At 44.6% G+C, this 25,957-nt stretch overlaps 1 protein-coding gene across 6 annotated transcripts in view; it reads right to left on the minus strand.

The window, feature by feature from the left end:
• The window catches only part of GRB10 (growth factor receptor bound protein 10), a 150,588-nt gene extending 125,955 nt beyond the window's left edge, over positions 1–24,633 (minus strand). For 2 of the 6 annotated variants that reach the window (XM_040548521.1, XM_040548517.1), the window contains exons 1-2: positions 24,461–24,608; positions 24,253–24,362 (exon numbers count right to left, since the gene is read on the minus strand). The gene's annotated coding sequence lies outside the window, so the exon portion shown is untranslated. Of the gene's footprint in view, positions 1–489; positions 511–4,380; positions 4,431–24,252; positions 24,363–24,460 lie in introns of those variants that run through there. The other 4 variants (XM_040548518.1, XM_040548522.1, XM_040548519.1 and 1 more) reach the window with 4 other exon arrangements.
• Positions 24,634–25,957: the final 1,324 nt, after the last annotated feature.

The following is a 25,957-nucleotide window of genomic DNA, read 5'->3' on the forward strand; positions in this document are numbered from 1 at the left end:
TCCTAACCTAAGACATAAGCCCCAAAAGTCAGGATAGGGAAGATCAGTTTCATGTTTATGTTTAGCTTCAGACAAATGTTCAGAGTGGACTTGGATATAAGACCAGACTGGAGTGGAATCCACTCTCTGTTTTAATGAAAAACACAGTAAATCAAACGTTTTCTCCCTCTCACTCCAAAACTCACCTTATCTGCAAGAGTCTTAAAGGTTCCTTGACAGAAAGAAAATATAAGGAACCTACATCGCCTAAGGACCATTTTTGTTTTATTATGTTTGCTCATTAAAAAAAGAAAATATATAAGAACAAAATCAGTAAGTCAACCTCCAAAAGCTTACCAGACACCATAAACTAGGCAACTGCTGATAGAAGACATTTTAGGGAAAGTGTTAAAAGACAGAAGTTACTAGAATGGAAAGAATTCAGCCAAGTTTTCTGAACGAAAACATCAAATTGCCAAGCTATTAATTGCTATTTAAACCCTGTCATACCTCAATTGATTTGGACACAGCATGGAAGATGGTATGTTCAGATCAGTTTTCAGAATAGACTTCAAACTAAATCCAGGGAACTGGAAAAGAATCAGGAAATGACTTCTATATCAAAAGAGCTAGTTAAAAGAAGATAAAATAGACATGGATAAATGTGATAGTACGAGGAAGAGTCAGTACAGCTTTTGCAGGAATTATGACTCAAACCTACCCAAGTTTTGTGATACTGTAAGGACAAAGACATTCAGACAGATTTCTGAACCAAGGACTCCCAAAAGAACCTGAGCTGCTGTAGTTTGCAGGAGTGGTTCCCCACCTTAACTGCCTCCTGAAGGATAAGAAATAAGAGGTGGGAGAAAACAGCAAGTTTTTTTCCACAGGAGTTGGCTCAGGAGTCATCCCTGTTGCCATTCTTTTCAATGGATACACAATCTAAAAGATGACAAACGAAAAGGTGATATGAAGTTGTTGGCAACATGAAGTATTCAGACACCAGAGCTGGAACTTCATGCAAAGCACAGTGGAACAAACTCGTGATCCTGAACAAACAGGCATCTGAAAGCACAACTCATTTAATTTCCATAAATTCAAGCCAATGTATAAAAAGAAAAATAACCCTGTCCTTGATTATCATTGCAATAACTATCAGGAGTCTTCAGTTTTGTTTGAAAGCATCAACTTGATGTTCAAAAGAAGGCAGACTAACTCGCATGGAAATACAGCATTAAGAATTAAGGAATTGCTGCAAGCAAAGCAGAATCATGACAAGCCATTAAACCCAGGGCACACCCACTTCTTGAAAACTGTGGGCTGTTATGACACTAAGAGAGTAAAATAGAATTAGAAAAAGTACAAGGGAGAGGAATTCCTAAAGCAGAAATCAACACATGGATCTTTCAGCTTGGAGAAAAAGAGAAAAGACAACTAAGGGAGAAGAGAACAGATATCATCTCGTCAGTTATAAATGGCACGGGCAAAGTGCCCAGAGAATTGACTATTCCCTCTCAAAAGTCAGAGGTAAGTAAGAGATCTAAAGCGGTGAAGAAATAGATAAGAAACATGACTTCTGAAAAATCGTTTTGATGGATGGGATGATCACACCCATGTGTTAAAATACTTTAGGCTAAGCACTACAGAAAGCTCGTCAAGGGATAGTGATTACACTAATGTAGATGCACAGTCCAGAGAACCTTGTTGTGGATGACTATGAAGCAAAAGGGTCTGAAAGCCGGGGAAAAAACTCTTCTCAGGCTTTCCACCTAAGCAGCTGCTACTGACGGCCCAAGGACACACAAAATTGTTCTTGGTTAACGTGTGGTCTGGTGCTCTACAGCTTCACCCATTGACATAAACAGCCAAAACTATCCCCACTCTTACACAGGTTACTTCCCTTCTTGGAGAGCTTTCCCAAAGGAGCCCTGTAACAATTCCGTTTTCAAACAAAGAAACCAAGACAGCCAGAAAGATTTGAGGTCACCAAGCACAGGCACCAGCAGAAGGCAGGTTTCTGAGCCAAGAGCTCTCCCACTCAGGACCTCGCTATTCCCAGCACCCCTGTGCTTGAGGTCATGTCCCCCCATCACAGACCACAGGACAGAGGACTACCTGCCCCTCAGAGAGGCTCATTAGCAGAGTACTTCCACATGAACTTACTGGTGATTCAATTAACACTGTCAGCTCTTTTTTTAACTTAATATTCCGAGCTATGAATTGCAGGAGCTAGACGTGAACCTCACCACTGTCATGACAGAGAGCTGGAGGGACCACCACCACATCACAGAGGTCAAGAAGTGCAGCCTCAGCACCACCACACTGTGTCCTCCAGAAGATACCACACCAGATTTGCACCTTTATTTAAGAGATTTGCACCTTTAACAATTTGGCACAGGCTTAAAAACCGCAGTTGCTAGGCATCCTCCATATAGCATTTACTTTTAACAGCAAGTCCTGCAGACTGCTGCAGTATGCAGAAGGTAGAATACATATAGCTCGTGAGTTGACAAGCACATGCCTAAAAGCTAGCTCTATACAATGCAAAACACGAACTTCTTCACTGGGGTGTCTCCCCCACGATTTTTGTGGAAATTTACTGCACCTGGGATGTGCCGTGTTTCAGCACTGATTATAAAAAGGTGCTATTTTCATACCAGGCACCTAGAAAGACTCTTCCTTTAAATTTTCTTATGTCCTGGCCTGAAATGTAAGTATAGGATTTGAAAGAACATGAAACATCCTACAAAAGACAGATGAAGTCCTCCTGAAATCACAACACAAGTCCAACACTGCACTGAAAGCAGTTAAGAGTCGGCAGTTGAATAAGGCCTCAAACTCTTCTTTTATCAGCTTTTTCTTTTGAATAAAACAAAAAAATGACTTCCAAAATAGCACGAGAGTCACAAAACCAAAAAGATTCTGGCTTTTTCATGTTCCCAAAATAGCTTGCTAGAAAGATATCTACAAAAATAGACGTTCTAGGTGCGTTCAGCTTTCATCTGGAGCATCATCACAATTCTATCAAACACGGCATATGCATAAGGGTACATCAAGTGCTACCTCATCCACAGCCCTGTTTTGACAAAGAGCTGAGAACTGGGACCGAATGCAACTGATGGCTTCAAAACACTTCAATACCAGAGGATTCAGGTGCAGGAGTGCGCATGTTCCCTCCCCACCGCCCCATGCACAAATGAAGTCAGATTCCTATAACTTGTCTCGCTGAAGTCTGATCTAAGAGAAGGTGGCAGTAAGCAGCATCACCAAAAGCAAAGCCATCTTGGAGAAACTGCTGATGTGTAAAATAATGTTTTGTTTCAGATGCTTAAACATGCGAGTTATTTATTTTCACTGTACTTCTTGATGGTGGAAAGCAAGCAGCAGCAGCACGTTTCAGGAACCATGCTCCCTTCTCCTCTGTCCCTTGTAGGCAAAGCAGGCGAAGAAGACGAGTCCCTCTGCTCCTCATGTCAGCCGGGTCCCTTCTCCAGACAGGTCCCTCTGCTCTTCATCTCATCCTCAGCACTTCCTCCCATTACCCTTCCGCAGGGGAGGGCAAGGCTTGCTAGCTGCGCTGGAGAGGGCACGGCACTGCCACTCTCACCTCCCACACCCTGCCTTCTAGGAATTTCCCGTGTGGCTGCTGCAGGATTAGAAGCCATAAGGCTATTAAACAGTGCATTATCAAAATCTGAAGAAAAGTACACAAAGTATCCCTGAAGAGAAGGATTTTTATTTTTTTTTTAACCTCTGGAAAAGCATCTGAGGAACACATGGAGGAAGCAGTGTGAAAACTGGCAACTTCGCAAGCAGAACAGTAGGGTTTACTTGCACGTTGCACTCTGCCTACTACTTTAGATTACTGATTGCAGAGCAACAAGTTATTCTCTCCCTAATTGGGTCCCAGTCTAAAATAGTCCTGTTATTTTTAGTATAGTACTTAAGTATCTGAACCGTGGCCTGTACTGCAAAAGCTGGCATGTGTCCCTGGCCATACCAGAAATTCCGATATTAAACAAGAACACACATGCCACATATCTAGGCCAACTTTTGTTCTTCTTCGTTGTCTTTAGTGGGTGACTTTAAAGACTTTAAATGCTAACAGCAGGCCAAAAATGGCACAGGCTTATTCGCTAATGCTGCATTTAAAGCCTCTCTACCAGCTACTGTGTGACAGAGGAATCAACGCAGCAAGAAAAGAGCACAGAGCGGGATGGTGGTGGAGGGCTTGATAACATTGATTAATTTTTTAAAAAAGTCAATTTGCTCTTAGCAGGATAAGGTATAGATAGAAAATGAAAATGGGAGCATTTCACTTCTGTTTTGCGTATTACAAGTCTGCACAAGTTCTGAGGCACTAGAAGAGAGGAGAAACCATAAATGTATGCTGTAACTCACCCCTCTTCTGTTCCCTTCCATACAGCACGTATAGTATTGGTAAGTTTCAACTATAAAAGAAACAAAAGGCCTGTGTTAAACCTGTTTACACACACACAGAAGGAGGATTATGTAAGCTGTGTCTAACAAACAATATGCTACTGCAGAAGAAGAGAAGATCAAAGCAAGACTTGCTTGTGTTTCCAAGTCAGTCGTCCCACTTTCCATCAGAGGGGTGACAACTGTCCTGCAACGTGATAATTCTGGGGCACAAAGAGCAGAATAAGATCTGAAACAGCCTCAGGCTGTTCCAGTGAAGAATCTACCTGCCTCATGAGCTTACTGCCTCTTAGCTTGGGCTATCACTGTAAATTCATTTTTGTTAGACAAGGAAGAACAGGTTTCCGTGAGGAATTCACTCTGCCCTTTTATCGTGCATTTTGGAGAAAGGAAGTCAACTCCCTGGAAGAACTTTCAAGAGAAGATCCTAACGTGAAAGAAGACTGCCAGCCAACAAAGATTTGTTAGTGTCTATTACCATTAGACCATCTGTTCTTGAAACTGTACGTTCCTTTTCAGAAGACTTCTTATTTTATGAACAGTTTTATTATTGTTCACTGTCTCCACTCCATAAGCATCCCCTTATCCAACATGTTTCTAGATCTGGTTATGACACATGCCCAAACCTCTAGTTAATCGTATGATTATCTAGTCATTTGGGGTTCATCGGTATACTTAAGTACTTTCCATTTTAAACAATTCTAGTCTCAGACAGCAGCAGAAGCACCACATATAAAACCTTATAAAGCTTCTGAATTATGGCAGAGCTGATCAGAAGCACCAACTAAATGATGTTCTCAAACCCAAATTTGACAAAAAACAGCTAATGTGAAGATTCAACCTTTAGGCATTCGCCCATTAACCTTTTCAACGGGCTGATTCTGGATGAAGGAACTCGCCTTTGTATTTTAAGACAGCTTTCTGCCTTGCTCCCTTATCACCAGTTTTTAATTGGCTTCCAGTTAATCCTCAGATCCTAGACGTCTAAGTTTTGTTGTTGCCTGTACATGGCCAAAAGCAAGCAACAGTTAGTTGTTCTCCCCCACCAGCTACACAGATCATACCAAGTCCCTTCACCTGCACTACAGTGCAGCACTGAAAAGAGCAATAGCCTGAAGACAGTTATTGCAATACCGAAATTAGTGAAGGTGAAACAAGAGACATTAAAAAGCTAAATAAATAAAGACTCAATTCTACAACAATAAAATAGTGATCAAGGAGGTTAGACCGCTCACCACTTTCTCAAGAAAGCTACAAACAAGAAGGCCAAGACAAACGAACAAAAACGCTAATACTGATGATGTTACCAAGGAAAAAAAAAAAACAGATCCAATACTCTGTAGACAAAAACATTCTCTCAAATTAGCTGGTTTTGATTAAATTCAGTCATGAACACGTTGATCGGTTTGGGTTTCTCTTTAAGCTTTAAACTATTAGCAACTATTTTTCAGAGTCCATAGAGGATTGATGAGGTAACAGAGGCTGGAGAAGGACAAACTATAATATCTTGAAGAAGTGGGAGGGGAAAGGAGTGGAAAGAAGAACCTGAAGAATGATAATTGTTGCTTATTTGCACTAGGATTGCTGTTAAACCCAACTGTTAGCACTAAGAAGAAAATAAGAGATCAGAATCAACAAAAACTGATTGTTAATGGGTAAGCCAGGTCAAACCAGCTCAACTTCCAACTATGGCAGTACAGTATTTCAGGAAGACAGAAACCATAGACACAGAAACTTGAAGTTCGCAAAAACATGTCAAAAGATGCAATCCACATCTTTATGAAAAGTCGGAAAAACTTTACCATATAGTAAACAATTAAAATGACCATCTTATGGTAGATTGGAAAGGGACTGGTAACTGTATGTACTTACTCGCTCACACGGAAAGACTCACAAAATAGTCTGACATGCCAAATAACCTCTGCAGAGACCTGCCCTGCTCCCACACTATTCTAATAGTGACACTGTAGATAACGAAGGAGAAAATGACACTCATTAAACTCGGGGAAGCTGCTAATTTAGAAGAAACTGCCAGCTTGCTGGAAGACTGAATTCAAAGTAAGTTTTACAAACTGGAAAATTCTCTGTTGAGAAAAAGGCAAATACCATACCGGAATGTATAGAGGAACATATGTGAGAGGCATGAAGTAACAGTTATGTTCTACTCATAGCTGATAAGGCTTCCAGCATGATGCTGTATCCAGTTTTCAGCAAATTTCAAAAAAAGATCAACTGGAAAGACTCCAAGCAAAAGCAATACGAACATCACAGAATTAGAAAAACATGACATCTGGGAGAAAAAAAAAAAAAAGAATGAACCAGAGTCCTGGAGTTTAGCCAAAGAGAAAGTAAGGGTCAAGATGATATCCTTCAAACATATAAATGCCTGCTGCAAAGAAATAGGAAAGAGTTCTCCATGTCCACAGCTTTCAGAACAAGAAACAGAAAACAGAAAAAGCAACAAAGAAGATTTAGGGAAACATCACTGGGTGGAGTGGCAGTGAGGGTGTGGTGTGAGGGTATTGAGGAGAGAGGAAAGAAAAACACCAAATCAAAATTGCTAAAAGGAAAAAACCAATGAGTCAACAGACAGACTGTCTGGAGAGTATGTGGAGTTTCCCTATCACTGTCACCAAACTGTCCAAAAAAAAAAAAAAGAACGAACACCACAGCTATACTTCAGCTTTTCATTGAGTAGTTGACCTCTCTAAAATCTCCTCTCCAGATCTAGGACTGTGCTGTGCAAGAAATACGCTTAAAGCCAGTATGTTGCATCTCTTTCTTATAAGGACATTATCCAAAAATGAGAATGCCAACAAGGTGCATGCCAGCTGTAACTTTCCAAGCTGACATACCTTCAAAGAAAGCCAACCTACTGCAAACTGCGTGTGTTAAAATATCTTTTTTAGAAGTTTAACCGATGTACTTGCCTCTTGACACAAGGACCCAGCTATGTCCCAACACTACAAACAAACCAGAAGCTGACAACAAAGAGGCGTGCGGCCAATGCCCCACAGAGAGAACAGCATCGGGAATTTTACTCTTGAGTCTCTGTTTTGTGTCCTCCAGAGTAGAAACACCACTTTGCCTCCACTGCCCTGAATGTTTTTTATAAGCTTAGCCACAATCTACAAGCTGCAGATCAAAATCATGAGGTTTCACTGGCTGTCAGGTTTTTGACGGGTACAAAGAGTGGTGAAATTTCTTCTTCCAGAGGAGTGTGGAAAAAGATTATCTATATATGGCTACTACAGCACAATTAACTGAAGTTAGCACTGCAAGATGCAACCCTACCACTCTGCAGCTTGGCATTAACACTTAGCAAGCGGGTCTGAAGGTTAGGAAAAGAAGAAAAACCCACACCTCAGTCTTTTCAGTGTTTTTTGCTCATGAATCGTGAGCACTGAGCCGTACCCATCAGCATATACCAAACCACATTTATATTTGTTCTATGTAAATCCCTGGGGAATATTTAGGGAAAACAAACTCTGATTAGACATAGCTGCAAGCACTATCATCTTACCCAGCCAATTTTCTCTCCCCAGCTCCCCCCACATACACCACAGCTTGCCTTCCACCATTTACAGCAATGGAAGTAGCCTGGGACGTGCATTTTACAAGTCTCCCAAATGCGCTACTCCTGGGTACAAGACTTTGCTTAGACTTTAACCATGCAACTGGAAGATATTTGAGGAAGCCACAGAGGCTTAAGGGTGGCTTTGGAATTGCATTTGCTTTATATCACACAGTGTCAAAATAAAGTTATTTGCCATCCTTTCTTGAGTACAGCAGAGAAAGATGCTGATTCAGGGAAAAAAGTTAAGGCTGTTTAACGGAGTTTTTCTTAGATCCACCAACCTGATCTAACCGCTTCTTGTTTTAAGAAATAGGGATTTATGTAAATATCACAGCAACAGCAAGGAGAATCTGCGAGTTGAGATCAGGTTTCTGTGCACAGGAGGGGCCCGCTGTGGATTTACCAGATTAGCACCAGTGCCTTTCCCTCACTATCAGGAACGACTCCCCGCTCCCTGCTTTGCATCTTCACGACTGTCGATACCAGGATCTTGGAGTCCTAGGTTGACAGTCTGCAAAGCCAAATTATCAGTCCTTCCTAAAGAAGGACAGGGCTGGGGGAAAATAAAATAGTCATCAATAGGTGTAGACATTTTAAGTCAAGATAGCTGAGCAACCATTGCCATTTCATAGAGTTTAAAGGTGCCATCGCTTGCATTCAGACCAGAAGCATTTTTCCTTAGCCACCTCACTGTGTGGTAAACCCTGAGATTCTTGGCTGTCCGAATTGCCACCAGACCACAGGACATGGCAAATAAACATCTACTCAAAAGTGACACTTGTGGTCTAGAGCAGGACTGAAGTCAGGCCAAATTGTAGATGTGAATTAGCTACCTGTATCGCAAGTGGGATGTTTACCACACATTGTGGTATAAATACTCAGATCTCTGCTGCTTTTTTTCTTCTTCCTAACACTTCCTCCACATTTGAAAAGGCAATCATCATCTCAGAGAACTTAATTTCCACAAGCTGGGATGTAGAAGAAAGTGCAAAGCAATGCAGTGATCACACTGGTAAAGCACTGCTCCCAAAAACACAGAGCCCCAGCAAGGGCTCCAAGAAAGAGGGCAGCTTTACTCTGAAGAGATGATCAGTTCTTGGCATTGTCACAGCCATGGTCTGGCCACCCCATGAGCTAAGACTCTCCCCCATCCCAGCTCCCATACACCACATCATTTTTACCTGAGGGCTGGGGGGAGAAGCCTGCTTTACCTTTTCCCTGTCCCTCCGTCACTGGAACTACCTACATAACCATGGGTATCAGTCTGATTCCTTCTCCTCTCACATTGCTGAGAAATGGGTGCGCTGGAAAAGTCAAGTCAATTAACAAGCTTGAAGCTGTGTCAATATTGCCTTCATGCCTTCTTTCCTAGGCTCTCAACATGTCTCCCAAACACTCTCCATTAGAGTAGCTTTCTCTCCTCCCCTTCCTGTCTGCTGCTGTGAGCTAGCGTTGTATCTATTTCTTTTTTTGCAGTAAGAATGACAGTAAAATGCCAGGAAACATTTCTAGTTGATGTTCATTTACATCCAAAAAAACACAGTGAATTTATATCCTTAATTATATTTCACATCTTTAGCCTCTATTCAGTTTTTCCTCCCTAACGACAAGATGGCTCAATCCTTTCTTATTAGATTCCTTGGTGGGGGCAAGGATACTTTGCAGCGCTTTCTGCTGGAAGATGGCATTGCAATTCAAAGCTTTCTTGGTTAGGTCAGTTTTAGGAGATAGCTGCTTTGGGCTGCTCTGCTTTGGCTTATACAAATCTGGTTATTTCTTCGTTGTCCAGACAAGACTTTAGCTTTTTACTGTCATGCTACAAAATCATCCTCACTTATAAAAAACACTTGCAATCTATGCTGCACAAAGGCAGCTATAGACTCTTCTAATTAAAGTGGCAGAAAGTCATTAAGATTCATTTAAGCTAGCTAGGGTATTTGGTTAATTTTAAACTAGTGGATTTCAGAGACAGCACCTCAGGTGCAAGTCCTGAAGTCCATTGGTTTTCTAGGAACTTCATTCTGTGTTGCAATGGTACCAGGTAGCATAAGTTACCTAGTCACACCAGCACTTCTTAAAAAGGACACCAGAAGACTGGAAAGAAAGAAACTGAAGTTCTCTCCTCCAAACCCCCTGACTCCACACATGGTTGTAGCACTGTAAGGCTCCCAAGGTATCACAGAGCCTGATGAACCCCAAAGCCTTGCTTAAAAACCATCTCAGATTCACAGTCGGACACAGATGAATTCTGTGCAAACAGCACTGCTGAAAGGCTTCCACATAAGGTCCCAGCAGTGCCAACAAAGTGTCCAATGAGTGTGGGATGTGGACAGTTTTAGTTTTAAGGAACCACAGGGGGATATGCTCCATGAAGGGGCCGCATAATAAAATACAGTCGGAGTACTACTCCACTTCCTAATCCAGTAAACTTCAATTGAAACCATGTTGATGATGCACTAAACCTGACTTGCACAGATGGATGTTTATCACCCTAGGAGAAGCAATGCATTCTTCCTTTATCCTTTTCCCTTGCGTTCCCACCTTCAACACTACATCAGTTGTGGGCTCTATCTACAGACTAGTTCTAAAGCCTTCACCAAACTCCAGTGCACCACTGAGCTACTTCAATGCTCATTAAAGAGCATTGCTCCTCCATGAACAAGTCTTTGATATCCATAAAATATCCCAGAAGCTCTGTACTTTCTGTACAGGGAATCTATATTCTCTACCACAAAAACTTGCTTTGACTTAGTGTCAGCACAGCACACTAACAGTGCAAAACACAAGTGGAAAACTGCTCTTACTGCAAAATCTTTTCTTTTTTTGGCATACCTATTGCCTTTTCAAGACAGCATAAACTTGCCTGGATTCAGTAAGAACTACTGGAGATGAGCTCTGTTTTGCCTTCAAGAGGGACTGATGCGGGAAGAGATTATTAATCTTTCAGACATTTCCTCTTCTACTTCACAACATTGCTGCTTACCACCAACTCCAGCTCACTGCAGTTAGTCACCACTGGGGACTTCTGGCAGCTCTCCCAAGGCAGAGATGCGCATACCCCACCCAGGCCTGGACCTCCAGAGAGAAACGGGGTGTTTGGGTAGCAGGGAGGGGGGACAGCATGGCCACAGGGCTGCCGAGAGCATGACAGGGACATTGCTGAAGAACTGCTTGGAGGCAGCCCTGGCTGAAGGATGGGAGGGGAAACAGAGAAAGCTGCTTTGAGAACCTCCCCTCTTTCCACATGGCAAGCCAGGATTTCAAAGAGTTTGGAAGCTCCTTACACAAAGCACACATTCTTTGTCTGGCCTCAGACAATTAGGGCTGCAGACTCAGAGGATACTCACATACTCACACGAAGAGGTGAAGTAAGCGCAGCTACTGGATGAAAGCATCGCTGCCCACACAGAGCAATGATTTATGGCTCAACCATAGGTTTAGGTAAAAATTCACTCTGACCACACCGCTTGAACACAGATCTGTACTCAAACATTGACTTTAGACAAGCCACAGTAAAAAAAAAAAATAGAGGAAAGTCCCATGGATGCTTCTCTCTGGCTGGGTAAGTCCTCCCGCTGAATCACTGCCAAAGTCATTACAGAAATGACACGGCTGAAGTCAAGCAGACAAGTTGGCTACATCTCCGTTGAGAAGAGCAAGAAACCTGGCGTTTGTATGCAGCCATGTCAGTGTGCCATAAAACTACTTCTGTCATTCGTGACTTCCTTCATCTCCATAGCCCAAAATCTGAATACAGCGATACGAAGGGATTGAAGCATTATGAGCAGCATTTGTTATAAAACCTGACCTTCACTCAGTAGCTGGTAAGCTAGTATAGAGCATTCAGGATACAAGGGGTGGCAAAAACATTGAATGTGCATTTTTCACTCTCCAAATTACTTCACAAAAAGACAAAACATGATCTTAGACTGAGGCAGACCCTTGTGATGAAGGCTCAAATCAGATTTCCTCCTCAGAGCATCCAGGAGTTTTCATTCAACAGTATAGGTACCTAGCCTGAAAGACTGAGCCAGTCAAGTAGCTCAACATTTTTGGGGTTAAACTTATAGCAAATGCCAGATATGTTTCTGAAGAGAAACAACATTTACCACTGTGCAATCAAGAAGCTAAGAACCCAAATTCCTGCTCTTCACAAATTCTGCTCAGCAAAACAAAACAAAGCCATGATCTGTCACCCTCCACCAAAAATGATTCCATATTTACAAAGTAACCAAAGATGATTCTTCACTTTTACCACAGGCAAGAATAGTAACTGAAATTACTAAAGAAGCATCTTATTTTGCTGTTCTTTTGTGGGTTTTCTTTTTCATGCTAAAACATATTAGCTTTAGCAAGGCTGAGAAACTTGCAGCCTATCAAAGGCATCTCCTCAAGAGTTGCAGGAGTTTATGAGCAAGATCTGCTCAACAACCAAGACCATTTCCTAGTAGACAAGAGCGGTCACCTCTAATACCTTTATCTGACTTTTGCTGTAGAGACCCCTTTCCATAGGAGCTGACTGGCTGAACCAGCTCGCAGGTAACCCTGGGACTGCGAAACTCCAGAACAGTGAAGATGTTACAGGAAAAAAAACATTTTGGCCAGTGACCCTGAAACAAGCACGTTTTACCACAATGGGCAAGTCAATCCAATCTGCAACGTTCCTCATAGCATTGAGGTAAGTATGAACAGCTATTACGCTCAGTATTTCTCATAATATGAACGATGATGGATTTATTACCAGTTACTTCCTCAGTGTTTCTGATTTATGATGATCATATAATAAGATACAGCCACACATTACTTGCATAATCTTCCGAAACTGCGGATGTGCTATTTTTCTTTTTCAAACGTACAAAGCAATAGTAACATTTGTATTATGGCTGAGTTGCTCAACCAAAAATCCCCACCTAGCACTGACACATTTCACATTCATTTTAAGAAAGCAAAATGCATGTCAGTTTTCTAAAAAAGACTGAAATTAAGACACTGTCACTCAGATCCACATTTCAGGGCTGTATGCAGATCAGACACATAAGGTTAACTCAAGTTCTTTTCTCTAAACCCACACACACTGAAAATAAATAAAAAAAAGACTCACTTCCATAGGTAACCCTTGCAAATTCAGCCAGCCTCTGGAGATGCTGCAGAAAGCCAGATCTAGTCAGCAGTTTGTTTGCTTGCATAGCTCTGTAACATTTGTTGAGATTCACAGGGGGTGGAAAAAAAACAAACCTATATTGGGTCTTCAAAAAAAAAAAATCAGAAGGCTTCCCTGGCTGAGCTGGCTCAGCAGCAAGTCAAATTCTGAATACCAAAAGAAAAGGAGACCCATTCTTCTATTTTATATTTCCCATTTCTTCCCTTCCTTTTCTTGGAAGGGCATCTCTTTGGCTGCCCCACTGCATAATTTCAAAAGCTGATCCCATTCTCTAATGCAGAAAAAAACCAATTCACAAAAAAACAAGCATGCAGAGCAGCTCTCTACCTGGTTTGGGAGTCAGCCATGAGAACGCATAGCGAATGAGCAAGATGGCACAAGATAAGAGATGCGTTCTGGCAAAAGCGACATCATCTTTCAGTGAGCTCTTCGCATTCCTCACACCTTTTGCCTCTTTTCCAGGGGAAAAGCTTCTTCAACCTTTTCACATCTGCAGATTTTTCACAACAGAAGTTTGCATTTCAGCACTCTAAAAAAGGATAAAAGTGACTTGTATCACTTCTGGCTGCGCACTAGCTCCATGAAGCTGTGCTGAGAGCTGCCAAATTGACCTGATAGGTTACTTCACATGATCTAAAGAATGTCATCTTAGCTCATCTTATTTTAAATGAGATAGACCTGGGGAGCAAACCTTGTAAGAGCTGAACTGCTGGACATTCAGAGGTCAAGAAGTTCTCAGAAAAGAACACAAGCAAATCTGAAAGTCAGTTTGTCAGAGCACCGAACTCCTTCCTTTGCTTTGCTTTTCAACATCGCCCATTTTACAAACACCCATGAGAACTTCCCCAACTGCTGGGAACCGGAGTTGAACCACTTGCAAGTAAAACAGGATAACTCATATGTTTACTAAAATTAGCTAAGGTTAAGAGGCTAAGACTAGCAAAGCATCTTGCAATGGCATTCTCTACCCAAGACAGTATCAGCAGGACTTTTTTATTCACTTTTATTTTTTTAAAAAGGTTACCTGATGATAACTGAAAGTGTTATCACACACCTGAACTCAACCTGTTACGCACAGCATCAGCTGAAACATCCTTTGCAACACTCCTCTGACTTTCCAATTGTTAACAATGTAATCACCTTCGCTAGCAAAGAACTCCACCGAGATTTTTTCCTGACCTTTTTAATGTCATCTCTAGAACAAAAAACGCACATTAAATACAAAACAAGCCTCAGCACACACTGGAGATGCTAGCAACCCAAAGAGCATTTGCACTCCCTGCAGTTCACCTCATAGCCTCCTTGTTCTACTCCCATTATTGGTTTTCTTTTTGAAAAGACTTGTCTCCTCTGAAGACATACATTAAGCGTCATGGCTATGGATAATGCTATAATATCCTACCAATTAATAATATCAAAAGCTATCAGTTTATGAAAGTCACATATAATCTGTGATTCTATTTTGATCAGTCATAGAGAATAATAGGCTATTTTGATCGCTTTCCCCTTATAGAGCCCTCACTAAGAACCATCACTTAAAAACTGAAGCTAGGTATCTAGCAGCCAGGACAAAAAAAAAAAAAAAAAGGAAACCCACACACACTTTCAGCCTAAACTTTTTGGAGTTTAGGATTCAAGGATGATACACTTCATCACAAAAGAAAACAAAGCCAAGACTTAAAGCTGACGAACTTTTTCATAAATTGTTAAAAACACACGCATTGTGTGTCTAGAGTATGGATCTTGACATTGAATCTGCCTCCAGCGTAAAATTTAGTGGCAAGTAGTATTCTGTTCTTACAATTATCCTGCACAGATGCTTTCCTCTGCGAAACTGTTTACTACACTCCTCACTGTGACCAAGTACAGTAACTGGAACATCACAGTTAAAGCAAGACAAGAAAAATAAAGCAACCTGACCCACTGCAAAAGTGTTTGCTGGCACTTGAGCCTTTGTTCTGTAAAATATCAAGGCTTGAATTCTGACATAATCCCCTGACATCTTGGATGATGTCAGCACAAGCAGCTATTAGAATGAAGAATGATCACCCACAAGACATTAATTCGGGAATAATCAATGGCCTTGTAATACATATTCCTCCCTTAACATTCTCCTAAATGGACTTAAATACATTTGAGCCAGAAGGGAAAGCAGGCCTTTTAAGAAAGGCTTTGGCACAAATATAAAATACCACAAGCTTCTGAATTTTTAGCTTCTCAGGCTCCCTGAAGCTTGTGCTTTGATAGAATAAAAGCTACTTATTCCTTTTCAAGGATGTTCAGAGCTCTTAGCAATACACTAAGCAAGACCAACCTGTAGACTTAATACTTCCCCCAGTCCTTCTCTCTTCCCCCTTCCCGAATTCCCATTTAAGGGGAACCTTCTCCTATCTAAATCTCTGCCTTGTAGTTTGGCATAGATGAATGAACGTCATGGGGTAAAAGGAAACAAGAAAGGTCGTGTCCCACCCCATTTACTCCCCCACATTTATTTTGACTCTTGAAAGCTTCTAGTCCAGTCCCTTTTAGCATGTAACTATATTGTCCTACTGTCTTCTATTAAAATTGAGATCTGGGAAAGTTTTCTAAGTTTTTCCTCTAGAAAAGGATCCAAATCCCTGCTGCCAGTTAGTTCTGAAATCTGAAGCACTCTACAAACACATGATGCACATAGATATATAGCCCAGTTGCAACTCCCTGATCAGGAATATGTTTAAGGGTCCATCTGTTCTGTAACAGAAACATCCACAGTGAAGCAAATTCAGGTAACATTGCAAGAATTCTGTTCCCCGTTGTTTCAAAACGGACACTAGCACTTGAAGATGACCTAAAGTTAATCAAAGGAAAAAAAAAAGCTTTGAAAGCTTACTCTGTGCTACGAACCAACAAAATGAGTTGTGATAAAGCTGCAGCCACTTGATCAAGTCATCAGAAACACAGAATTTAGATCCCAGGCATTGAAAGCAGTCTCCAAGTGTTCATCAAGTGCTAATCTCCACCATGAAGTCTCTACGGACTTTCAGATTCTCCCTGCTCATTGATTTTCTCAACAGGGATACATAATAGAAGAATGATAGTGGTGTCATGGAGTATTATCCACCCTTACTTATCTGCAGCCTTCAGCATCCACAGGCTCAGGCTTCATAGCAACCATTCATTTTCTCCAATCTAGCTACTAACACAAACTCTGCAGCAGTAAGCATGAAGGAAGCATAGGAACTGTGCTCTGAATTTACTTTGTGAAAAAATGTAGAAATCCCTACTGCCCCTCAGGAGAAGAGCTCCTACCCACTCTGCTATAGGTTTACTCAAACTGGATGGCATGGCATTTCCTCTAGGGTTCGCCTGAGAGGAAAGTCATTTCCTATTTTTGTCCTGTTGAGAACCAGAAGAAGCTGGCATTGGTCAAGGCTGGGAAGAATCAGATGCCGGTTTGCTAGTGGTTTAACCAAACATATGTTTACAATTACTCCATTCATCATGACCTGCCTGTGTAAAACTGCCTTTTTGGAATTTGCCCATGTTCATTGGCTTTGGCCTCTGAAAAAAGCTGAAACAGACTCACTAAGAAATACACTCTTAAATTGACCAACAAGACCGTTCAATAGCTAATATTCTAATCATTAACACAACTGTTGGGCATTAAGATCAATGTATCGGCTATACTTGTTGCTGTTGGCCTACAGGCAACAGCTTAGCAGCAGGAGGGTTAGATAATGGGAAAACCATTTGCTGTCTTCCCCTGGAGTCCAGCACAAGAACATAGCAGAAATAGGACACTGCATTTCTTTCTCAGATACTCTATAATATCAGCCCACAAAAACAGAACACAGACAGTCATAACGTTCCCTGTAAACTTGTCTAAGGCACTCATCACCTCTGCATACACGGACCACAACTATCAGCATAGTCCCAAAGCATCAAGGATGTAATCACTTGCCAGAAATGACTTAAAGGTTTCTGAAAGGCTTGGGGAAGGAAGAAGTCCCTCACGTTAATTTACTGTATTACTTGCAGTTCAGTTTTTATTATTTGACTTGCTGCTTTCAAATGTGTTGCCAGAAGGTTGAGGGAGGTGATCCTTCTCTACTCAGCTCTAAGGCCACATCTAGAGTGCTGGGTACAGGTCTGGTTTCCCCAGTACAAGAGAGACAAAGGACATACTGGAGCACCTTTGATATGAGAAAAGGCTGAGAGACCTGGGGCTGTTCAACCTGGAGAAGAGAAGGCTCAAGGCAGATCTTACCAATGTGTATGAACACCTGTCAAAACAAAGAAGAGGAGGCAGACTCTTCAAGGAATGAAGAAGAGTCACTCTTCTCAGCAGTGACCACTGACAGGACAAGAGGCAACGAGAACAAGTTAACTTATATGAAATTCTACCTCAATACGAGAAAACACTTTTCTACAGTGAGGATAATCAAACACTGGAAGAGGTTGTCCAGAGAAGATGTGGAGTCTCCATCTGTGGAGCTACTAAAAACACAACTGTTCATAGTCCTACTCTACCTGACCCTGCTTGAGCAGGAGGATTGGACTAGATGATCTCAAGAGGTCCTTTTTAACCTCAACAATTCTGGGAAATCAGATAGAGAAAAAAAAATATGAGCATTTTTTCCAGTTAAGTTTGAGACCATGTCTTTTCCCACTTTGTCCTTCCCCACTTCACACTTTTTTTTTTTTCCAGATAGAATAAATAAGATTTCTCTCAAGTTGTGAGGTATATTGGCTTGGACTGCTAAGCTGTGGAGTTGTGTTCATAGCTTCCTGTAGGAACTCATATCATTAGGCATCCACGGTGCAAATCCATGCTACTGGATAAGGTCTCCTGCTCTGCTACAAAGACCACTCATTTAGAACGACCAGTCTTTATGATGGTCAGGTTTTGATTTAGCCATTCAGGAATGGCAATATGCATCTCACCACGGATAGCTAACTGGGATGCAATCAGTAAGTTTCATTAGAAGTTCTCTTGGCTTATAACGGAACATTAATACTGTTTTGAAGAACTCATGTGATTCATCCTACCTACACCTTTTTTCAATTCACACACAAGTCTCTGGGCCTTTCCAGTATGAGTTGTTTACTTGTAAAAACCTCAAGAACACACTCAGCCTGCTTTCTCCTAACAAGGAATGACTCACCCAGTGCTCTACACCTCAAACTGCAGTAAGAGCATCTTCCAACAAGTTTTCAAGTTCACTGGCTCTTCACCATTAAACAGAAATCACAAAATTGTAGAATGGTTTGGGTTGGAAGGGATCTTTAAAGATCATCTAGTCCAAGTCCCTTGCCATGGGCAGGGACACCTTCCACTAGATCACGTTGCTCAAAGCCACATCCAACCTGACCTCAAGCACTAACAGGGAAGGGGCATCCGCAACCTGAACAACCTGTTCCAGTGCCTCACCACCCTCATAGTCCCTCCTCATCTTTCTTATAAGCTCCCTTTAAGTACTGAAGGTCTTCTGGGAGCCTTGACAGCAACTTGAATATGAGTCAACAGTGTGCCCTGGCAGCCAGGAGGGCCAACCGTACCCTGCGGTGCATCAGACAAAGCATGGCTAGTTGCTTGAAGGAAGGGATTGTCCCACTCTGCTCTGTGCTGCTGCAGCCTCATCTCAAATACTGTGTGCAGTTTTGGGTGCCACAGTATAAAAAGGACATAATGCCATTCAAAAGTGTCCAAACAAGGGCTGCAAAGATGGTGAAGGGCCTAGAGGACAAGACATATGAGGAGCAGCTGAGGCCCCTTTGTTCAGCCCAGAGCAGAGGGGGCTGAGGGGAGGCCTCATGGCGGCCTGCAGCTCCCTCACCAAGGGAGCGGAGGGGCAGGCGCTGAGCTCTGCTCTCTGGGGAGAGCCGACCCGAGGGAACGGCATGGAGCTGGGACAGGGGAGGGTCAGGCTGGCGGTCAGGGAAAGGTTCTGCACCCAGAGGGTGGTCGGGCACTGGGACAGGCTCCACAGGGATGCACCGAGCCTGACGGAGTTCAAGAAGCAGTTGGACAACACTCTCATACATATGGTTTGATTTTTGGGTATTGCTGTGTGGAGCCAGTTGTACTCAATTATCCTTTTTTAGTTTAAAGGAGTAATGATTCTAAACTAAAAAAAGGTAGATTTAGATTACATATAGGGAAAAAAATCTTCATGAGGTTGGTGAGGCATTGAAACAGGTTGCTCACAGAAGTTGTAGATGCTCCATCCCTGGAAATGTTCAAGGCCAGGCTGGATGGGGCTTTGAGCAACATGGTCTAGTGGAAGGTGTCCCTGCTCATGGCATGGGGTTGGAATTAGGTGATCTTTAAGGTCTCTTCCAATCCAAACCATTCTGTCACTCTATGATTCTATGATCCTCGTGGTTCCATTCCAATTCAGGATATTCAATGATATTTCTCTTCTCCAGGCTAAACAATCCCAGCTCCCTCAGCTATTCCTCATAGGAGAGGTGCTTCAGCCCTCTGATCATTTTTGTAGCACTCCTCTAGACCCAGTCTAACAGGTCCATGTCTTTCTTGTGCTGGGGCACTGGAGTTGAACGCAGTACTCCAGCTGGGGTCTCACAAGAGTGGAGTATAGGTTGGTGGAAAAAAATGTACCTGCTGGCCACACTTCATTATATGCAGCCCAGGATACAATTGGCTTTCTGGGCTGCAAACACACACTGCCAGCTCACATCTATTTTTCACCAATATCCCCAAGTCCTTCTCTACTTGGCTGCTCTCCATCCATTCAACCCCAAACCTGTACAGATACCACGGATTGCCCTTACCCAGCTGCAGCACCTTGCACTTGGCCATGTTCAATTTCATGAGCTTCACATGGAAGTTGCTGTCCTTCCCTGCTACAGACATCAGGGAAGACAGAACAGTTCACAGGGGCACTACTCTAAATAAGGGTTTGAATTTGCAGTTTTCCATCCTGGTAGCTGCGTACATTTGGGCTGCATGAGCTGATTCATCCTAGGAAAGCAAAGAGGGAAATGAGTTTTCAGGCAATGGGTGCACATCAGTGTGAATGTGAAGCTCTCTAAAAATGAAAATTTCAAGGTAACTTGGCAGTGGTGAAGTCTCACTCACTTCATGAATCCTTTAAGCTTCAGTGCTCCTGTGTACATCCTGAGTCCAAAAGCTGCTAGAAACCACAACAACCACCACTTCCAAATGAATGTACTTCTATGAAAAATGTAGCACCTGTCTGTCTCTCACATCAGCTATCTGCTAAGGAGACAGTGCCCAAGGGAACAAAGCATGCCAGGAAAGGGTTTGTATGGTATATACAACCAGATCTCAAAGTCAGGGCATTCTGGTTATTTCCATCATTGAAGAGATTAACAGTCTGCTTGTAGACAGGATGCATCACCCTGATTAACAACTTTCTTTTATGCAGTCCTCATAGTGGATCCTGGCTTCCTTGGATAGTTCTCCCCACATCCACAACACATGACAGGAGTCATACTCAGCTAGTAGAACTGTTGTCAGAAAAGATCATCCAATTCAACAGACTACAGAACAGGAAAGACCTGGCACAGGATGAGTTCAGAAGTACACAGCTCAACAAGTATAAGGAAAGAAAGGCAGTGATACGACATCTGTATACTTGGTAATTTATTTTTCATAACAACCACAGGTTTGGGAGAACAACGATGGGAAACAAGACTACTTTGCCACATCTAAGTTTAGATGAAGTCTTCTCCTGACCAGCAGGCAGTACAAGGATGAATAAAGTTCAATGCTCATAAAAGGATTCCTTGGCAACTTCATAGTTCCTAAGAAGATATCGGAGGTTCACCTTTTTAGAAAAGGATCTCCATTCCCAGATTTCCCTAGCCGAAGAGTTGCAACCGATATGTTTTGGACATGCCCAGGAGCAGATCTAGGTTCCAAGAAAAACAATCCTTACTTCATAGCCTGCTTTCCTACTGAAGGAGACTTAGGCAGTCACCCTGTAACCAAGCCATCTGGCAAATGTCACACAATCCTGACAGAGGCAGTGGTCTCAGGAGTTACCTTCCCTGTTTGTGAAAGCAGTGGGCTTGGTGGATACACACAAGGAGTACTGCACTGTGAATCTGCACCAATGTCCTCATAGTCAAGAATCCTTTATAAATGCTGCCGACAAAAATGGTTTAGTCAGAGCTGATAGCATATTCAACAAAGGAAATGAATCATAAGACAAACCCAAAGAAAAGTAGGCTTCCTTAGTCCTAGTGTTCACATAAATGTGGGCTTAAAATGAAGAAAAGCACTTCCCTTGTCCCACTAATAAGTTCACATAGAGGTTTAGAATAAAAAGGCCCAGGAACTCAGCAGGACTGCCACAGCCCATTCAGGTCCAGAAGCCATTCCCAATAGTTTTGCTTGAAACCAACCCAAGCAAATCTCATGCTTTGACAGCATACCAAGCAGAAACTGGCAAGTTTTTTGCACCACAGCGCTTGCTGTAGCCACCGAAATTCGTGCCTGAGCAAATACTTCAGTGCATCCTAAAAATGCACACCGCTGGTCATCCAAAGGCAACCCCTAAACCTCCCCCCAAGTTTCCAGCACTACCCCATCTCTAAAGATGGGCTCAAGCCCCCCTCGGCACCCCACCTCCCGCAAGAGAGCTCAGCTGGTCTAAGGAAGAGTTCTGCCTACAAATCTGTCCTCGTTTGGCATATCACTGTAAGCCTCTACACCCGACGTGGATGGGGCTATGACAGAAGGGAGAAGAGGCGTGACAGCACGGTCCCACACGGTGTGACACTACTCGGGAGCCCCCTGCCACAGCTATGCACACAGGGGAAAGCTGCCTGTGCCTCGCAGTCTAGAGGGACATCTGCTAGTTTGGTACTGTCAGAAAACAAATTCCCAGTGCAATACTCTCCTGCTGCTGGCAGAAATGGCACATGACCCAGCTATGCCTTTCCTCTGCCAGCTGGGAACTCCCCGTGTTGGAAGAATCCCTTTGCCAGAGAGATCCAGATACTTTTAGCCCATTTACACCCAGTGAGACGCTGAGAACACGACCGGAGATTTCTAAAAACCTTTGTGACAATTCTTGATGGAGTCTTTTAAGTACTTGCAAGATTGAGGGCTGCAAACATTTTTTTCTCATTCACAGAGCACACGGTATAGTCTTAAGCAGAACTGAAATGCAGAGATCCATTTCGCATTTAGGCAGTACTTTTGGACTACATAATAAAAATCTATAGAAATACACTACTGAAATCCAGGTGTGGCCATATCTGAGGATGAAAGCCAACTCACAGCAGTAAGGGAGGGGATATTTTGATTAACAAAACCAAGGAAAGCCATGGAAGTACGACAAGTTCTTTAATATGTAGCCAGGGCAAACAAGACCTACTTTAAGAACAAATAAAGTCCAAGTGAAGAAAATAAATCAGAGTATAACATAGTAAAATGATCACCGGAGGCAAGCGTCAGGGTCTGCTGCTCTGTCAATTACTGCTTAGAATAAGGCTACCAAACATTGCTCTTCAGGCTTTATTGTTTGCACTGTGCAGAATTTGAAAGAGTTCTGGTTCAGAGAAAGCAAGCCCAAGCAGCCTTGATACCAGCATAAGACTGCACAGAGATAGCCGGAGGAGTACAGCTCTTGAAGAGCCCTCCCTCTTCTGCTTTGCTGTTAGGTAAGCCCTCCAGAAAGAGGAGCGCTGCACGCACCAAGCATCCTGCTGACCCCCGGCATCCCTCCCCTGCCCCAGAACCATCACGAAGCAAAGCTAGAGCTGTCACTTAAAGTTTCCAGCATATTTCCTTTTTCCAAGCAGGTTTTCTAACCTCCGTATGCTTTTTTTTTTTTCAACCTGTCCTCATAACTCACTCCTTTTAATCCTAGGATTAGCCTTGTTGCCCTTCTCCGTACCTTTTCTAGTGCAGTAAGTACAACTAGCCTCTAGATACAGGAACAGATTGACTTGAAGCGTTAAGGCATCATTGCGATACATCCTACAAAGCCTTCGTTAACGTGAGTAACTGCTCAGCACCTTTATGAAGCAACACAATCTATCTTAACATGGTAGCTACCCACGTCCCTTACACCCCCCTCTCACCACTTAAGCACGGGTTGTTCCCCCCCCCACACCCCAAATTCACTCTTTCTTTTGCGAAGGGAAAAGTAAACCACATTCTTAGGTCTGTTTTAGAAAACCCAATCAATGCTGCTTTGACATACCAGCAACACATGTTCCCGTTTCAACAAATAGGAACATTTTCGGCAGACCACCACTTCAGATGGAGTGGGGCTCCAGGCTGCTGAATCAGCACTTTCCATGCTGCTGGCAATACAGAGCTATGCGAGGCTTCAAAGGAGAGCAGGAGGGGGGGAAAATGAGGGGGGGAAAATAAGGGGGGGGGGGGCACTTAAGCAGCAGAAGTGGGCAAGAGGATTTCGCAGGAGTTCATCTGCCAAAGCAATTAACTGCAAACTGTTCTTACGGAGGAGATACCCCGGCGTGGGTCCCAGCTCGCAGCCACACGAGGGGAGAGCGGTGAGTGTGAAGCTTTGGCCCCAAAACGGGGAAGCGAGGACCCCCCCCGACCCCAAACCCTGCCGGGGGGACCCCCAGCACTCCCAAGGAGCCCACCGGGGGCAGGCAAGGAGCCGATGACGAGGGCACGGGGCTCCCAGCTGCCGCCACGGCTTTGCAAACCACGGGAGCAGGAAGGTGGCAGCACCCCGGGGTGGCACTTCTGCGGGGTGCCCAGCGGGGATCCCTCCCCCGGGGAGAAAAAAAAATAGGAAAACAGGGGAAGGAGAAGGAGAAGCGGAGAAGGGGGTGAAGCGACTTTTAGCAGCACGGCCAACAGCCGGCGGGGCAGAGCAGGTCCCCAGCCCACCTCCCGCCGAGGGGCAGCAGGGGAAGGAGCCAAGGGGCCGCGGGCACCGCCGGGCACCCCCGGCCCGGCCCCGAGGGCTGCCCGCGGGGACGGGGCTCGGCGGCCCCAGGAAAAGGAAGTTTGCTCCCCTCCTCCTCCTCCTCCTCCTCCTCCTCCTCCTCCTGCTGCTTTCCCCGGCCTCCGCCACCGAGGAGCCGGCGCCGCCTCCCGGCCTCCCCCGGCCCCCCCCGTCGCCCCCCGACCCCTTACCTGCAGCGCGGCCGGCCGGCACCCCGCCCGCCGCGACCCCGCCAAGTTTCGGGGCGGAGGGAAGGGGGTCGGGAGCGGGGGTGGGAAGGCGAGCTCTCAGAGCCGGGCGCCTCCAAAAAAAAAAAAAAAGATAAAATAAAAATTTCGGAACAAGAAAAAAAATAAGATGTTTATATATATATATATATATATATAATTAAAAACACACCCAGCGCGCACGGGGACGGTTGCGCCTCCGCAAGGCGGCCCCGGGCTGCGGGAGGGACCTGCGGGGAAAACTTCTGCCCGCCCGCTCCTCCTGCTCCTGCTCCTGCTGCTGCTGCTGCTCCTCCTGCTGCTGCTGCTGCTCCTCCTGCTCCTGCCGCCGGCTCCCGGTGCTAACGGCGCCCCGCCGCCGCCGCGCTCCCGCCCCGCGCCCAGCTGACTCCGGCCGGCCCCGCCCCGCTCCCGCCCCCGGCCCCGCCGCACGCAGCCGCAGCCCCGGCCCCGGCCCCGGCCCCGGCTCGCCGCGGGCAGGAGGCGGCCGGTGGTGGCGGAGGGGTGGGAGCGGGAGGGCTCCGCTGCAGCGCCCCGGGGTGAGGGGGATCGGGGCTCTCTGCCCTGTGAGGGAAGTGAGGCGGCAGGTTGTCCCGCCGCGTGTTTTTTTTTGTTTTTTTTTTTTTGGGGGGGGGGAGGTCCTGAGGGAAAAGAAGCCGTAAAGTGCCCGGGGGTGTCTGCAGGTGGTGAGGTTGGTGCGTGTTTTTTTTTTTTTTTTTCTTGGACCGCACCTGCACGCCCTGCTCTGGGTTTTTCACCCCTACGAACTATGCCGGCAGCCCAAGGGACGCGTGCCTCGGTGTGCGCCAGACTGTGGAAAGCACTTCTTAGTGTTGCAAAACACCCAAAACACCCAAAAGACCCCAAACACCCTCGTCTCCCCAGTCTCCACACCCCCACCAGTGCTCCCGCAGACTGCTGCAGCTCCTGGCAGGGGGACCTTTAGTGTTTCACTCCAGAGCTTTGCCGCAGCAGTCCTGCTTGCGAGTAACTTGCAAGTAACTCGGACGGAGAGAAAGCTCCGTGTGAGGAGTGACGTTGGTTACTGCCCTCGGAGCTACCATTTTACAGCGCTATAGGCTTCAACACGAGCCGTGGCACTCGGGCAGCAAGGGGATATTCTGTCTGCCAGGCGCTGAAGCATTTCTTGTAAGAAGTGGCCGGCGCTATAAAAGGAAACCGAGTCCAAGGAGAAGCAAACCTCCGTACTTTTTCTCCAAAGACAGATGCACGCAGTCTAATAGCAGCGCTGGGGCCAGACTCTCCAGCCAAACGTATTCTGAAATGTAACATGATACCTTCCTTGCTCTCCTTCTTTCTTCCTCCGTGGCTCTTCTTTGCTGTATTTAAGGGAATGTTTTTGCTATCAGCCTGCTCTCCCGCATTTTCCACCCTGCTCAGATCAACCTCTCTTCTCACTGCCCATTCTCACTGTTCGACTCCTCAGATAACCTCCCCGTTCCTCACGCACATCACCTCCACCTCGCGGGCGCGTGTGCCGCCCTGCTGTGGGCTGCCTGGCCGGCCTCTGGCCTCCCTCCTCTCATGGCCAACCTCCGGTCTTCCCCCAGCACCACTCTCCCCTCGGCTGTCTCCCTCCTCTTCACGCAGGGCTGAGGGCTGCTCTTCAGCCTGTCAGCACTGCTAGCGTCTGTCCCATCCTGCCCCA

Source organism: Cygnus olor, chromosome 2 (assembly GCF_009769625.2).
Source record: "Cygnus olor isolate bCygOlo1 chromosome 2, bCygOlo1.pri.v2, whole genome shotgun sequence".
NCBI classification, from domain to species: domain Eukaryota; kingdom Metazoa; phylum Chordata; class Aves; order Anseriformes; family Anatidae; genus Cygnus; species Cygnus olor.